This window comes from Crocodylus porosus, unplaced genomic scaffold (assembly GCF_001723895.1).
Source record: "Crocodylus porosus isolate Cpor-Errol unplaced genomic scaffold, CroPor_comp1, whole genome shotgun sequence".
NCBI classification, from domain to species: domain Eukaryota; kingdom Metazoa; phylum Chordata; order Crocodylia; family Crocodylidae; genus Crocodylus; species Crocodylus porosus.
The window spans coordinates 9790097-9805802 of record NW_017728936.1 but is presented as its reverse complement, the minus strand read 5'-3'; positions in this window follow the sequence as shown (position 1 = coordinate 9805802).

Below are 15706 nucleotides of genomic sequence, written 5' to 3'. Positions count from 1 at the left end.
AGGAACCTTCTTGTCGAACCAGGTTTTTGGCGAGGGGGAAGGGTTGTTTATACGCATAGGGATTTTTTAAAAAAATAACTTTCATTAAGCCACAGCAACCAGTTCTGCTGCTTGTGTCGTCCCTAATTGCCTCTCGCCGTTGAGAGGTAGGCAGGGTTGGCAGGCGTGAGATCCACAACATGGGCTTGTTAAGTGGGTCATGCCCAGGCACAAAAATAATTAGGGCCGTAATTAAAACGAATATGGAGAATAACATGCATTAAGCTGGGATCTCCAAGGTCCAGCCCGCTGAGGGGTGGAGGGAGGGGAAGGGGAATGGATCGCGCTGGGTGTGATTGACCCTTGTCACGTGCTTGCAATGCTGGTATGATTCAAGCTTCAGCCGTCCACAGTTTTAGGTGTCCCGTGATGAACTTAGCAACCAGGAGGACACGGGAGAAGCAGAGTAAACATTAACCAAAGCATGGTGGCCACTTACTTTTCAGTGGAATATGTGACCGTCAATCGTGTGACCAATGGACCTTAAAAGCCCCTGTCCACCTTACTGTATTGCTCTCATGGAGAAGACTCTCACTTCCATATACACCAGCTTGCCCCCCATATTCACCCCAATAAAAGGGCTTTGCAGTGGGTCTGGATGGTGACTAGATGTGCGGTGTTTCAGACCTTGACGGTCGCGACTGGAAATACTTTGCGGGGCGAATTGAAAGGATTAATCATTTAGAGGGTTGAGCATTTTTTTTCCCGTTTAATTTTCACCTTTTCACCCAAATGAAATTTAAGAAAAATAATTGAAAGAAAAGGAATGGGGATTTGGAGATGCTTCTTCTCTCTTCCCCATGCTCTTTCCCTGTTGTTTTCCCACCACTAGAAAAGAGGAGGAGGATGGAAAATGTGAAGGCATCTACACTGTTTCCTCTTGATTCAGATCAAATAGAGCAGTTTGCTTCTTGTTTCAATGAAAACCCCTTTGAAAGGTACCGGCATGTTTGTGATCAACCAGCATTTGCATCTCCGCTAGGTGCAGATGCAAGCATTGCAAAGGCAAAAGGCCCCCGTGTCCTTGGGTGACTTTCAGAGGCCAACAGGCACTCGTACTATCTCAGCTCTGATTTCGCTCCATTGCTATCAATGGAATTGCTCCTGGTTTATAGTTAGGGAGTGAAAGGACAGGCCATCCCGAAGACTTTCTTAGTTGAATTATGTAATAAAAAGGGGATATTGCTTTAGGGTGGGATTGGCCTTTTAGTGCCTTGTAATATATTTATTAGAGCTCTCCAAACTGCGAGAAGTGAGGGCTCAGGTCTGTAGGGTGCGCCTGGTCCCTGGCACAGCTGGAACCACAGCCCTTGGTCTGAACGGTCTAAACTTTGGGTCTGGGTCCTGAAATTGGCTTCATGGCATGAACTGTGCCCATGCAAAGGGAATTGGGGCTAGGGAGAGCCCATTGGAAAGCAGCACAGTTGCTCCCTTGATAAGGAGAAAGGCTTCCTAGATCCCAAAGCGCCCTTCTCCGCCGTCACAGACTTCCACCTCTGGGTTTCCACCCTTCTTAGCCTCTTCCTGAAGAGCAGGAGCTCTCGACTGTGAGAAGCCCAACCCAGGCCATGTTTTGTTTAATGGATGTGAGCAAGAGGCCCCTTCAGCGGTTTCTAAATACCAGGCTTTTATTAGTGGGACAGCAAGCCCTCCCTGCATGGACTCCAGCCCCCAGTGTACGAAAGGCCAATACCATTTTTTACAGAGCAAATCTTATTAAGGGAGAGAAGATTGAATTTTCCTCCCTTCACCTCCTGGCTTCCTCAGCTGAGCTGCTCTTTCCCAGCAGCAGCCTCGGCAGATCTCGAGGTGATTAACAAATGCTCCAGGTGGAGTAAGTCTGCACTCACGTGTACCGAGGGGAAAATCCGCAGAGCGTTTCTTAGTGCTTGTGAAGGGGGAGAAGAAAAAAAGCACGTGGGGACTTGGCTCAGGGAAAGGCAATTTAGCTTCCACCACTGTGCGGTCACCAGTGCTAATGGAGTCTGGGCCTCGGTAGGCAGTGCAAGCAAATTAAGGGCTTAGGTGCTGATCCTGGTTACACTAATGTAAATCCCAAGCACCTCCGAGGTGAGTGCAGTTAGTCTGGACAGGCTCCAGCGTAACTGTGTTCAAGGATCCGGCCTGGTGCTCTCTCCTCACCGAGACGACCCTGCCCTGCTCTTGCAAAGGCAACGTGAGCTACCCACATGGTTCCTCAGCAGGATCGGGGCCCTCCAGTAAGTCGGGTAACATCTGTTCTCTGCCTTCGTCCACCATCGTGGCTAATTCAGCTCCTTCATCAGTAGCAATCGTGGGAGCACTGTTGTAGCAGCAGCAGGTTGTCGCTGGCATCATAACCAGTGGCACGCAATGCTGCCAGCTCGTGCAGGATCTGTTTCTGGTAAAGCCCTAGCTCCTGGAGTCAAGTGACGACGTGCAGAGGTGCGTCCCAAAGGCAGCTGGGTAAGGAGCGGTTTATACAACGGCACGGCTTTTATTTGCAGTGGGAAGCTGGGTGTCTGATCCGGAGAGCAGGGGAGCCTGCCTACCTCGTCCAGCCTCTGCAGGCCGTGGCAGACTCCTGCGCTGTCATTACCGGCCCCCCTTGGGCATTGCCTGCCTTTGAGCAGGGTGATAACTAGACCTGGATAAGCAAGGGCTTAAGTGCATCTCCGGAGCTGCCCTGTTTCGGGGCCTGCTGCTTTCAGCGGGCTGTTCTTCTGCAGGAGACGACGCAGGGAAAACCCTGCTCTCACTCTTCCGTCTGCCTCTTCCTTCGCGCCTCGCTGCACCCACTTTTCATGACCCGCTGCCAACCGTTTTCGCGCCAGGTCCCGCCCTCCCTCTCCCTGTTATTCTTGGCTCCTGCTGGGATTTGGTCCTGTTTGCACTTGTCTGAAACATGAGTTTGTTTGATCCTTTTGGTGTTGTTTTCAGGCATTGCCATACCTGTCTCGCGTCGCTGGGTATCCGTGTCTGAGGAGGGCAGTGGGGAACAGTAGCAGGTCCTAGTAGCTTTCTGGATGGTTCGTGTCTCAGCTGCCCAAACTGATTGGCAGGATACCACTGCCAGAGTCCCATACCAGCTCTACTTTGCATTTATATGACTTGTTTAAGGCTGCTTGTACCAGTGTCTTACAGAGGATGGGGAATGAGGTAACATTTTAGGACTTGTGTCTTTTGCACAGCCCGTTCCTATGCTTCCTGCGGGGCAGAGCGCTCTCCTATGCAGTGCCCCATGGTAGGTCTGGGGCATCTAGGAAGGTTTTTCACAGGCTACGCCCATTTGTAATGCAGGGCAAGGGCCTGATTCATAGTGTACACCCATACTTGGAGCCTTTCAAGCCTCCTCCATGCCTTTCATGTGGGGATCTCGGAGCCTTTTGAAAGGGTCAATAAACACAGCTTCACAACACCTCCGCAAAGGAGGTCAGTGTTACTAACCCAGCGCAACAATTTGGGAAACTGAGGCATGGGGAGGTGCACTGACTAAAATCCTTGCATTAATAAATGGGGTCAGGCCTCGGTGGCTTTAGGGATGGTGCCAGGATTGGAACCTGTGATGGATGCGACTGCCCTGGCCCGCAGCTGTTTGCATACACATTTTGGTGGTTGCTTTTCTCCTCTTTCATTTTTCCGATTTGGATTTTGTGGTGCCAGACCAGTGACAGATCAGTCTGGTTTAAACTGAAGGGAATGAAAAGAGTTGACAAATTCCCAGGCTGCTTAGAGCTAGCTCTCCTCCCCAGAGCAGATTTGCAGACATCGAGGCCAGATAAAGGCAGTGGGAGGCTGGGTGCCAGTCTAATCCATAAGCCCCTGGCCTGGGTCTTTTAACAACTCAGTGGCAAAGTTCAGCAACTTGGGCTACTCATTGCCTCTTGTGCATTAGTCATTAGACAAGCTCCCCATACACCCGTGTCTCTGAAGCACCTAGTGCAGCCTCTGAGCTGTGAATCCCATTCAGGAAACCTAATATACAGATTACAGAGCTATCCCCAACGCAATTAGGGAGTATATAAACCAGGCACTGATGATCAATGACCATGAAATACTGCTTTTCTGAGATCCGTGGCGCAGTGTCTGCTTCTGCACTACTGCTCAGAGAACAAGTCCAGAGGCCTTATTTTGCCTTCCCTCCATCGGCGTCAACTGGGAGTGAATTACTCTGGCATGGGACGTGTGTGAGGAGTACTCGACTTAGTGTGTTTCTATCTAAATGTTTAGTGAGCTGTGAATTACTTTAAAGTATATCTGACCTCTACAATCTGCAGCAAGTCAAGGGCAAAAAAGCCATGCTTGTTTAAAATTTACCGTAGCTCCTGGCAAGAGGCAGCTAGAAAAGGAAAGGAAAACTTAATTGTCTGTGCAAGGGGCATGTTCAGTGTCACTTGCTTAGCTTTGGTAACAGGTGAGTTTGCAAGGTGAGGGGGAGGCAGCAGGGGAATGTAAAGGAAGGGGTGGAGGTTTGTAGTCTGGGAGGTGGGGGAAGGGGAGAGCATTTGATCCCTGGGGTCTCCACACTTAGTGATGCTAAGTGTCCAGTGGGGCATAAGAGTTTGGCCTGCTGCTCCATTGCCAGTGTTTCTAGCAGTAGCACTTGGGATCTGGCTTGCACCCGTTGGGACAAGTTATGCCCTTTGGGACAATGGTGCAAATACCCTTTAATAAAAAGGACAATGCCCTCTATTAAATGAACTGCAGTTAATGTAGAGGCTGCATCAAGCACGCTTCTCTCGGCAGTGCTGGGACGTTGCAGCTGATGACTGGAAATTGTTCCTTGTCACCTCGCAGCAAAGAAGGATTAGCTCTTGAGCAGGGTGGGTTGGAGCCTTGTGGGTTAGTTGTCCAAAGGTGGACAACTAATTAAACTGCCTGACAATGATGGGAGACAGGGCGGTGGTTTCCTGTCCTCCCAATGGGAAACCACGAAGCACAAAAGTGGCAGGGTTTGTTGCACATACAAGGATGGGAGGCTGAACGATTCACCCCCAAAGCCCTCTGGTTTTTTGCTCTAGGTGTGAAAGGAAGGCATGGGGGGATCGGTTGGCCACAGATGAGACGGGAGATTTGTTCTTCCGACGGAGCTGGAAGAAGGAGCTCCTGAGTTTGGTACCAGACTATATAATGGGGCAAGGAGAGGACTGAGGAGGCATCACAGCAAACCACCTACCCCCGCTTTTCCCCATGATCTCTGGCCTGGTATTAAGGGGTGCTCTATCCCCACTCTGTCCCACGCCCGTGCCAGGCTCCAGTGCTGTCAGCAGAAGGCTGATGTCTCTCTCTCTGCACAGAGGAAACAAATGGGCCAACTCACTAATTAAATCAGGGAGTGAAGACAAGCGAAGCTGATGACATGGGCTGTGATTCATGGCCCAAGAAGCCAGGAAGGAGAAGTGAAGTGGGGACAGCTTGAATCAGAGCTTGAGAGGTGGCTGCCAAGAGGGGGAGCGATGGTCGGGAGAGAACGGGGGACAGGTCAGAGACCGCAAGAAGGGCAAAGAGAAGTGGGGGGAGCCCTTCATGGGACTCCCTAATGCCCGCGGGATGCTACGCCGTCCTCCTAGGCACGCTCAGCCACCGGCTGGCTTCCCTGCCAGAGCGTCCGTCCTTGGCCAGCCGCACCCCTGGCAGCCACCCCCCTCCCTGGCTCCTGCTTTCAGAGGCAGAAGAGTGTGGCTGTCCCCTCCCTGAGCTGTCAGGGCCTGGGCAAGGAGGAAGCAGCCCACCCCCGTGGGTGTGGGGAGGGCTCAGAGAGGCGCTGTTGCCCACCTTTGGGGAGCGGAGGCAGGAGGTGCCCAGCCCCGCCGGTGCCTCGGGAGCGCAGGCTCCAACAGGCTGATGGAGACTCCCTTCCCCACCCGCCTGACTTCCTCTCCTGCTGCTTGCCAGCCCTTGGCACAGCGGCTGGACCTGCCCCTGCCCTCCAGGCTCGACAGTGCTGAAGAAGCAGAGCCAGGCTCCTGATAGCACTCAGTAACCCAGAGTGGCCCTGCGAGGCCAGTGGCTCCCTCCACATCTCTGCTTCACTTGCCTTGGGACGCCCAGGGTGGCCCATCAGTGTCCTGGAAGCCACTGCCCCGCGGTGCCATGGCGACGCCCTTGCATAGCGCAGCCCCCAGGCACGCTGGCCCCGCTGCCCTGCTCCGCTACACCATGGCCTGGCGATAGGGATGGGGGTGGAGACGAGGGCAGCGGCTGGAAATCCTGCATGAGAGGCTTTGCAAAATGGGGCCGCGGTGCACAGTAAGCAACTGCGAGCTCAGCTCTTGCGACACATTGTTCTGTGAAGTTTTCAGCCGTCAAAGCCCCTGGGAAGTGAAATGGGGAAAACATGTTGGAACAAGGGCACTTATTCACTGTGTGACAGAGCAAGACAAGCATCCAGCCTCACACTCTTGGGGCTGGGTGTTTTACCCTCCCCGTTCTCCTACCAAATGTCTGAGTGCAGCAAAAGTGGCAGAGCTGGGGAGGGAGGCAAAGGGAGATGGGAAAGCCGGGGGAGAAAACCAGGAAGAGAGGGAAGGCGCAGCCAAGTGATGATAGGAGGCCAGAGGACGGACCCCATGGGCCTGGTGACTCCCCAGGGTGTAGATCAGGAGTAGCCGAGCTCAAGTCAGTGGCATTATGCTGGGGTAAAGGCGAGATCAGAAGTGGACCCTGCATGTGCCCGTGTGAACACTACAGCCAGCTCCCTCGCTCAGGCTAGCACCAGGGATGGGTCTGGGCCCTTGTCCACAGGGGCCTTCTAGGTACCACCGGCTTTGCACAGCCAAAGAGAAGCTCCCTGGCTCTCCTGATGCCTACAGGCCGGGAAGGTGCTCGGTCTTCCCTGTGGAGCTCTCTCTCGCATGGGGCCACGGTAATTATCTGCTCGCCAGATGCACGCCAGCATGTTGGTGCAGCTGAGTCCATTAGGTCCAACACATCCATTGATAGAGAACTGTTCTTCAGTGGTCGAGGAGCTCCCAGCATCAATGCTGTAGCCTAGCCAAGAAGAGATGCTCATGCTGACGCCTTCTGGCTTTAAATGCATAGGAGCCAGACCTCCTGGGTTCTGCAGTCATTTGTGATGGTCTTGTTGTATGTCCCGAGGCAAACTCCTTCCTCTCTTTGTGCCTCAGTTTCTCTAGCTGGAAAATAGGAAGGATAATTCCTTCCTTGCTTGCAGAGATGCCATATGCCCCGCTGTTCCTCTAGCACTTTCCAACCAATGCGCAAAGCACGCTTAATCTGTGTTGGCTAGTGGAGATGGACCACACACCTCCACCTTCAGCTTCTCTACTCCGAGCTGCATCTCTCCTCCCTACGCACTGACCAGGAGGAGGGGTTCAGCTGGGAGGGGGCCCAGGATGCAGATGCATCTCCATTGGGAGCCCAAGGCTGCACAATGAGACAAATGCCCCTTAATAAAAAGGGCAATGCCCTTTTATTAAAGGAATTGCAATCAACTTAGAAGCCGTGTCAAGTCTGAAGCCAGCTCAGCATAGCGTCGCGGGCCTGCCTGACACCGGGAGAGAAGGTGAGGGGAAGAGCTCATAAGAAGGACCAATGCCCTAAAATGAGCAGAGGTGTGGGTGTGCCCTTGTTGGCCATCACTCCCTACTGCCATCCTGGGCCCCCTCCTAGCTGAGCCCCTGCCCCTGGTCAGTGCGGAGGGAGGAGAGATGCATCTCAGAGCAGAGGAGCTGGAGGTGGGAGGCGTGCGGTCCGACTCTCGCTGGTCACAGCCTGGCGTTCCCAGCTATGGCACGCGGAGACGGGGCTGGAAGCCTGGGTGCAAACACTGGGGACGAGGCAACAGGCTCTCCTCTGGTGTTGTATCCTCCATGTGATGTGGAGGCCGCGTGGTGACTTTGCCCTGCTTTGTGCACGCGACTCTATCCCAGCTGTGGAGCAGGAGGGAGGACATGCCTGGCTGGGCGCAGCGTGTCCCGGCAGGAGCAGGGAGAGAGCTGTTCAGGTGAGTGGCAGGGGTGGTAGCAGAGGGGCACTGCTGGCAGAGCCAGGCTTCCTGCGCCTCTCGCCCCAGGGCCTCTGGCACCCGCTTCTCCCTGCAGCTCGCCTCCCTGCTCCCCTCGCCTGCTGCGAGTAGGGACAAAGCAGCGAATACAGTGCCGCCACCCCCGTGTGCCTGCCTCGGCTGGGATTTACAGAGCAGGCCCCTCGCTCTGCTCAGAGCACGGGAATCAATGCTCTGCCCCAGAAATCACCCCAAATCCAGCACCAGCAACCTCCCCATAGGGGCCGGTGAACCATGCATCCCCCACAGCTTTGGGGGCAGTTCATAGTGGCAGCACGAGGGGCTCTCGCTCCCCGTGGTAGACGGGGCATCCCTCACAACAGGATCGTGGCATCTCTGAGTCCCAGGCGTGTGAAAGTGCCTGGCCCCCTACACTCCCTGTGCAATGGGCGCTGCAGGGGAGGTGGTGGGGAAGAGGGCTTGGGTGAGGACAAGAGGACCGGAGAAATGTCAAGAAACGTGGGACAGGGCGGCCACTGCTCCATCTTCCCTGCAGCCCCTTCCCTGCTCTGCATGCACCGGAAAGGCAACGGAGGGTGTCTGGGTCTCTCTGCTCACGTGGCCTGGGTGAGGCCTGGGCCTCCCACAGGGAACAGGCACCTGGGATTGCCCAGAGCAGCCGCTAGGTGTCCCCCGTGGCCCACGGGAGGGCTGCGCCTGGTGCTGTTCAGAACTGGACGTGCAAAACTTGCTGCTGGGAGGAGGCGGGGGGGTTGCTGCTTTCCCCAGGCATAGGCTGGCTGCCTCCCCCATGCTAGCACATGGGCAGTGCCCGGAGGGGATGGGCTTTGCATAGTTTCACCATGCTGGGACATGGCACGCAGCTCGGCTCAGTGTCCTGGCCGGGATGCAACGTGCCACGCCCCTGGTGGGCTGGCTACAGGGACGTCTGGGGGCCTGGGGGTTTCCTTTCTTCTGTAGCCCTGAGCAGAGTCATTGCTTCAGTCCCTGCCTTTGCAAAGGGCTCCTTCTCAGCATTACTCCTTCTCAGTTCCTGGATGTGCCAGATGGAGTCACTAGAAGTCTTCTTTTCTCCCCTTCTGCCACCAGCAAGCAAGGCAAGCAGCAGCATTTCCCATGCCTGTGCTAGGATGGCCCCCGCCTGATCCTGTGAAACCTGCTACAGAAACTTTATTGGCGCAGTTCATGAGCAGCAGAGCTAAGGATCAAATACCATGACCTTTAGCATGTCTCTGTATCCAGCAAGCACTGAATATTTCCCAAATATCCCAGGAGAGGGTCAGCCCCAGCCACACCAGCTCGATTGCAAACCATCTTATCAGATGCTGGCTGTCGAGAGCAACGCTCCCGATGGCCGTTCCTTCCCTCCGGAGGCTGGCTCTGTGAAGGGACAGGGGAGCAAGGTTGGGGTTCGAGCAGGGAAGGAAGCCAGCAGAGTCCCCTCTCCCCAAGCCTTGCACACATGCATTTGCTTCTGGGGGCGGGGGTTGTTACTTGGGGTGGGGCAGCACTTCATTGCTGCTTTGAGGAGTTTCTAGCCTGGAGTTTGGTCAGGATAATTGTTTGCACAAGAGCAGGTTAATTTTTACATCCCGGGTTGTCAGACAGGTGGTTTTGTTCAGGGGGTGGCAGCCTGGCTCGTGCAAGTCCCGTTGCCAGCACACTGGGACACTGGCTCAGGTCATGCTGGGAAGAGCACCCAATATATAGCTACGGGTTACAGTACTGTCTCCTCCAACTTTTGTGCTGGGTTCTGTGCCCCCCCCCCAGCCTCATAGAGAGCCATTACCTGATATCTGTTTTTCCAGCCTAACCAGCCTTCCAGAGTCCTTGGTATCACCACTGCTTTGCTGCTCCTGTCTAAGGGAGGGGGCAGACAGGGATAAAATCACATAAATGAGCTGCCCAGCTGGCGTCTACGTTCCTGTGCACCAGTTCCAAAAGTCTGTCCAGTTCCTTCTCTCGTTACACCCTCTGCTTGACGGTCCATGCAGCCTGGCTTTGGGATACCGTGCGTCTCTAGCCCAAGGCTGTGTTGATTTATTCTGCAGCCTGCCTTCGATTGCTTTCTCACATGGGTTTGCTACCCGCCTGGCTCCTGCTGTGCTTGCTTTTCTCCCTCCCTGAACTCGTATTTCACAGAGATTTTTCCTTCTCGGTATAAATAATGCCACGTATGGCTGCAAACAGGGTGTTCTGCCAGCCGGGCTCGTCCTGACGCAAGCCAGAGCTAAACTCGGCCATTACTCAGGGATCTGGTGTGGCCCCCAGCTAAAGGAGCAATGCCTGAAAGATGCCTGGGAGGAAAAGCAGAGGGGCCAGGGGGACTTTAAAGGGGGTTTCAAATGCAGTATGAAGAAAGAAAAAATCACCTCTAGCCTGTTTCTTGAGCTACAGGGGTGCAAACCCATGCTGCAGTGGTATAAGCTGCGTGCCCCCGTATGAGTGGGTGTAGTGAGTTAGCGGTGCATTGCGCCTGCATTAGTTGTCCGGTTTGCCCAGGGCTAGGTGAGCCCTCATCAACAGTGACCAAATGCAATATTAAAGAGCAAGATCAGACAATTGTAGAAAATGAGGAAGGGACCTCAGGAAGTTGCATCTGGTCCAACCCCCTGCTTAAAGCAGGACCGTCCCCAACTAGATCATCCCAGCCATGGTGTTGCCTATCCAGGTCTTCAAAACCTCCAAGGATGGAAACTTCATCACCCCTCTGGGTGGCCTGTTCCACTGTTTTACTACCCTCCTTGTGAGAGAGCTCTCTTCCCATTTAGCAGTGAACTGTAATTTTCTACCAGGGGTGGCTGGTTTTTAGCTACTTAGTCAGACACTAGATAACCCAAGGAACAGAATGAGACCAGTCTCCAGTGCCTTTTTGTCCTGAGTCTGGTGGGACTCTTCACTGTGTGGACCCACACAGCAAACTGCAATATGCCATGCTTTGCTGCTTACGGTGGTTTGAACTGATAATGCAAAGCAGCTTTTACCCATCAACGCTGAGGGTGGCCCAGCCACTGGACCTCGAGCAGATGGGACATACTACCCGACATATTGCAAACATAGTCCTGGAGGTCTTGGCCCCAAGTCAGCCCTGTAGGATTGATCAGTACCCATTAAAATGCACAACCCCCCTTTCTTCTATGGAAGAGAGAAGCTGCATATCCTATGGGGGTGAAGGAAGGCAGAGCTAAGCAGTGCACACAGAGAAAGGCTTGCACCTCATCAGCCAGGAGCCTGGGGCGGGGGAGTTGGTCAGGACCACCTGACATGGATGTATATTGATACTAGGAGCCCAAGCAACAGGATGGAGGAACTAGAATGACTCTTGTGGGGTATTAACGGGGTAACAGAGATGTGGTGGATTAGCCGTCATGACTAGAAAGACGAGAATGGAGGTGAAGGCCTTGGGGTAGCATTGTACTTTCATGATGTGATGCCCAGGGCAAAAATGCAAAGGGTGAGCAGGGATACAACATGTCTGAATGCAAATTGCCTGGGAAAAGGATGGACTTCCAGTTCTGGAGTTTGCTCTAGGCTCCAGGTCGGCCGTGGTGTGGACAGCGATCTCTGGATGCCGCTCGAGAGAGAGATGCTCCCGGGAAACGTGCCATGATGGGAGACTTGAACTTCCCATGGGCAGATGAGAAAACAAAACCCGCTAGCAATCAGTACAGCCAAGATATTCCTGGATGCATTAGAGCTGACAAGATTTCTTCACCAAATAGTCACAGAACCAACAATAGTTGATGCTATTTTGGGATTTGGTTCCAGTAAGCCATGAGGCCCTTGCAGCCGAGCAGCTCATAGAAAACAGCCTAAACATGAGCGCTCCTGAGGGGATTCAGTTGAAATGGCAGAATAAACACAAATTGGAGAATAGGATTCTCAGTTTCGTAAGGGGAAACTTTGATCTCGGTATTGAAGCCGGTTGGACTGAGAAGCTCAGGGGCTGCAATGTGGAGGAGGCTTGGAGTTTCTTATTTCATATCCTGAGTAAGGGGCCAAGGGCTCCGGATCTGAGTAGCCACCTCCAGAAGAGTATGAAGAGTAAGGAGGAGGCCTGAGGAGCATGCAAAAAGGACCGATCTGCAACGAAGGCTTTGCTTGAGAGAGAGAGAAGTGTAGGGATAAAGTGAGACCTGATGCAAGGGTTAGATCTTGCACGGGGTAATAACACAAACAGCAGAAGGACATGGCAAGCCCAAGCCCACCAGCAAGGACTTCCAACAAAGCTGTTAGGCAGGGTGTAGTCTCCTCACTGAGTGGCACACAACAAATCTAACACCTATATTTAAGAACATGTGGGGAGGAGAGAGGAGTAGCTTAGACAACCACAGGGCCATGAGTCTGACCCCTACACACGCACAAGGCTTTAGAATAAAATTCAAAGCATAATTAAGGAAATAGAGGTAAATGGAAAAAATGCACTGTGAGTTTACCAAGGCTATATTACATGCGATGGCTTTCTTTGGTAGGACACTGTTTTTCTAGCTCCAGCAATACGCAGCAGGTCTCCTTTAGATGGACTCCAGTGAAGTCCGCCTAAAGGATTAGTGATGTAAACTGTCCATGAGTTCACTTGAGAATAAAATTTGAAACATAATTAAGGAAATGGGGGTAAATGCCAACTGCACGAATTGTAAGATAGGGAACGAACTGTCCAAATGAACGGCGATAACTGGCAGTTGAAGGGGAAGTATTGGGCTGGAGGAAGGTTCGAGCATTGGTTGGGGACCAATCTGTCTTTCCTATCTGCGTTATTGGCCTTGGCATAAAAAGTAAGAGTGGGTTCATGTTAGTGGTGTTGGCTAATAAAGCAAAGCTGAGAGGCCCCGTCAATGCCAACGAGGCTGAGGTATTTAGCAGGGACAACTGGATGACCTGGAGGGCTGCAGTAATGGAAATGGGATGAATGTCGAGAATGCAGCATGCCGGGCCATGCACCTAGGGGCAAAGGAAACCTGGCTAGTGTCAGGATGGAGCCCGACCTCTTTCTGAAAGGGGCGGTGGAGTGGCCTTCAATAGACGAGGACTAGACTTGACCCAGCCTCATGTTGCTGGTGGATGGAGTCAGGACTCCTGGGTTCCTGTCCAGGCTCCACCACCGAACTGCTGTTGCAGAGATGCAAGTAGGGATAGCCAGTGTGTAATGTAGCTAATAATCAGACCCTTTCCTATCTATGACTGTGGCCAGGTCGGTTTTTCCCTTGAGCTTTCCCTGTACTTGTTCCCTGTACTTGTTCCCAGCTCACGGACTCAGCCGTGTGCTCGCTGTATGGCTCCCTTCACCGGAGCTGTAGATTAGGGTAGGGATGGGGCTGGTAATTTAGTTCTCATCGGTATGGCAGGTCAGAGTGGTGGGGGAAAGGGGACAGTACTGGCTGCTGAGGTTGAAGTACGGTTCAGTGGTCAGAGATCTGCAGAGACTACACCTGTAGGTGCAGTTTCAGGATGGGAGCAAGATGCCTGGGCTGTCCCCCACGGATGTGTTTTGTGGCTTAGGCAACCTGTGCCCCCTCAGTTTCCCTGTTAGGCTAACCATGTTGATCTCCCAGGGGGATTGTGAGGATTTGGGATGTGCAGACAATCGGGGTTAGAGTGGTGCCAGGCATCATTAAGGTATTAATTATTGCATGCTCCTCCCATCCAGCCTTGACACACGCTCACTCCATCTCTTCTTCGCAATGCCGCAGCCTGCTCCGGTACCTGACTCTCCACTTATTCCTCCCTTTCCATTCACTCGGGCAAAGTGTTGTTTGCTGGGGCGACGGGGTGCTGTGTCCCCAAGCCTTGCACTATCAACATTGTGGGAACCATCTAACTCTTAGGAAGGGAGGCATGTGGGAAAGGGAAGGGGAGTGAGAGGCAATAACAGGGAGGGGAAGAGAGTGACCTTCCCCAAGTGGGAGAGCCGGAAACGCTCTCCTGCGTCTGCCCTTACCCCTGCATCCGGGACTGTTCCTCCAGCCCCGGCCCCTCGGTTCCCGCAAGGACAGGGCAAGTAAGAGGAGAGGTGAGGAGATGCAGGAGCTCTTGCCAAACAGCTGAGATGTGAAATCCCCAGAACTTGCTGTCAGCAGTTTTCTCTTCCCCTCGCATTTTACTGCTTGCCTGTAGGGTTTTTGGGGCCTGGTGGCAAGTTAGAGCATGGGATGGAGCAGGGAGAAAGCTGGGGGGGAGGAAATGAAAGCAGCGTGCAGGGGAAGGGAAGTCTTGTGGCCAGAGACTTCCAGGAGCTTTGCAGAAACATCAGGGCTCAGAGGCATGGGAGGCTTACAAAGCATTCCCTGAGAGCCCTTGTTTGCCAGGGCTTGCTTCTCTCTCGGCCCGGGCTGCTGGGGACACAGAGCTTCTTCCGAACATGCTCCAGCTGTCAGGGAGGAGCTAGACTAGGGCTGGGTTTTGCCCAAATGGAGGGGTTGACCTTGACCGGTGTCATGGAGAGGAGCACAGACACCTGCGCTGGCCATGCAGAACCAGGAGGCATCCCTGCGGTGTAGGGAATGGGGTGGGCGGCTGCAGGAGAAGCCAGGCAGCCCCGGTCATTTCAGGACCTAGTTCAGTGTTGCTGCCTCTGCCAGCTCCCTGTCCCCGGGCTAGTCCCCAGGTCCTTCCCCATTCAACAGGTAGGGAAACAGAAGCACGGAAGAGTTAAGTGAGTTGACCAAAGACCTTCAAGGAAGCAGTGTCAAGCCGGCATAAGCTTTTCCCCTCAGCCCTGCCCTGCCCCCCACACTCTCGGCCACTTCTCTGGCCTGTTTTCTGCCCCAGGTGTGTTGCAAGGTCTGTGTGCAATGCCCCATGCAAGGCTGCCTCTGGGGGGGGTAGGGGTCTTAGGGAGGTCACTTCTTTGTGACCATCATCTTCCTCCTTTTATGAGATGCCGGCCTCTTTCATCTGCCAGGCTCCATTTCCTGCCCGGCAGGGCTCTGGCTTGTTAGTGCTCCTTGGAGCAATTCCCTTTGAACTCAGCTGGAATTAACATCTCCATGGCAATGGGAGCAGGGCTTTGTCTGGGGCAACCTGCCTTCACCACCAGCCAGAGGTCGGGGGAGAGCAAGGGGATAAGGCACCGTCCTGGCCGACACCACTGCCTCCAAGCGGAGAAATGCCCGTGCATGACCGGAGTCAGCGGGAGGGGAATTAGGTCTTCACGAACCCTGCTCTGGCACGAGGACGGTTCGGGGGCGAGAAGGGGGTTCAGTCTTTGCAGCCACCGTTGAGCAGAGGGCTGCAGCTGCGGGAGTCCCTCGGAGCCCCCCTGTGCCACCCCAGTGCAGGGTGCAGATCTCTTCCCAGCCCCCTCCATCGTCTCCGGGCTTCCCAATCGGGGGATGTCGCCCCCCTTCCTGACCAGTCCCGTACGTGACCTTTCCAGCTATGCTAACAACGCGCCACCCCGGGTGATGCCAGGCCCCGGGATAAAGGCCCCCTTCATCCCTCCCCGCCGCTCTCCCACTCCCGGCTGGGCCCAGCCAGCCCCGCGCTGTCGCTTGCTCACAATGTGGCTTGTTTTCTTGGGGATGGAGGCAGCGCCTGGCATCCAGGCCCGTAGGTGGGGAGGGCAGGCCTTCGCGGGGCTTCGGGGAGATCAAATCCCAGCTTCTTTCTGATGGGTGAATTTTATAAAGGCCACTTCCCTTCCTCCTCCTCTGTTCAGTTCCCTGTTTCTAAACTTGCGGGCAGGGAGCTGTCCCCCCCCCC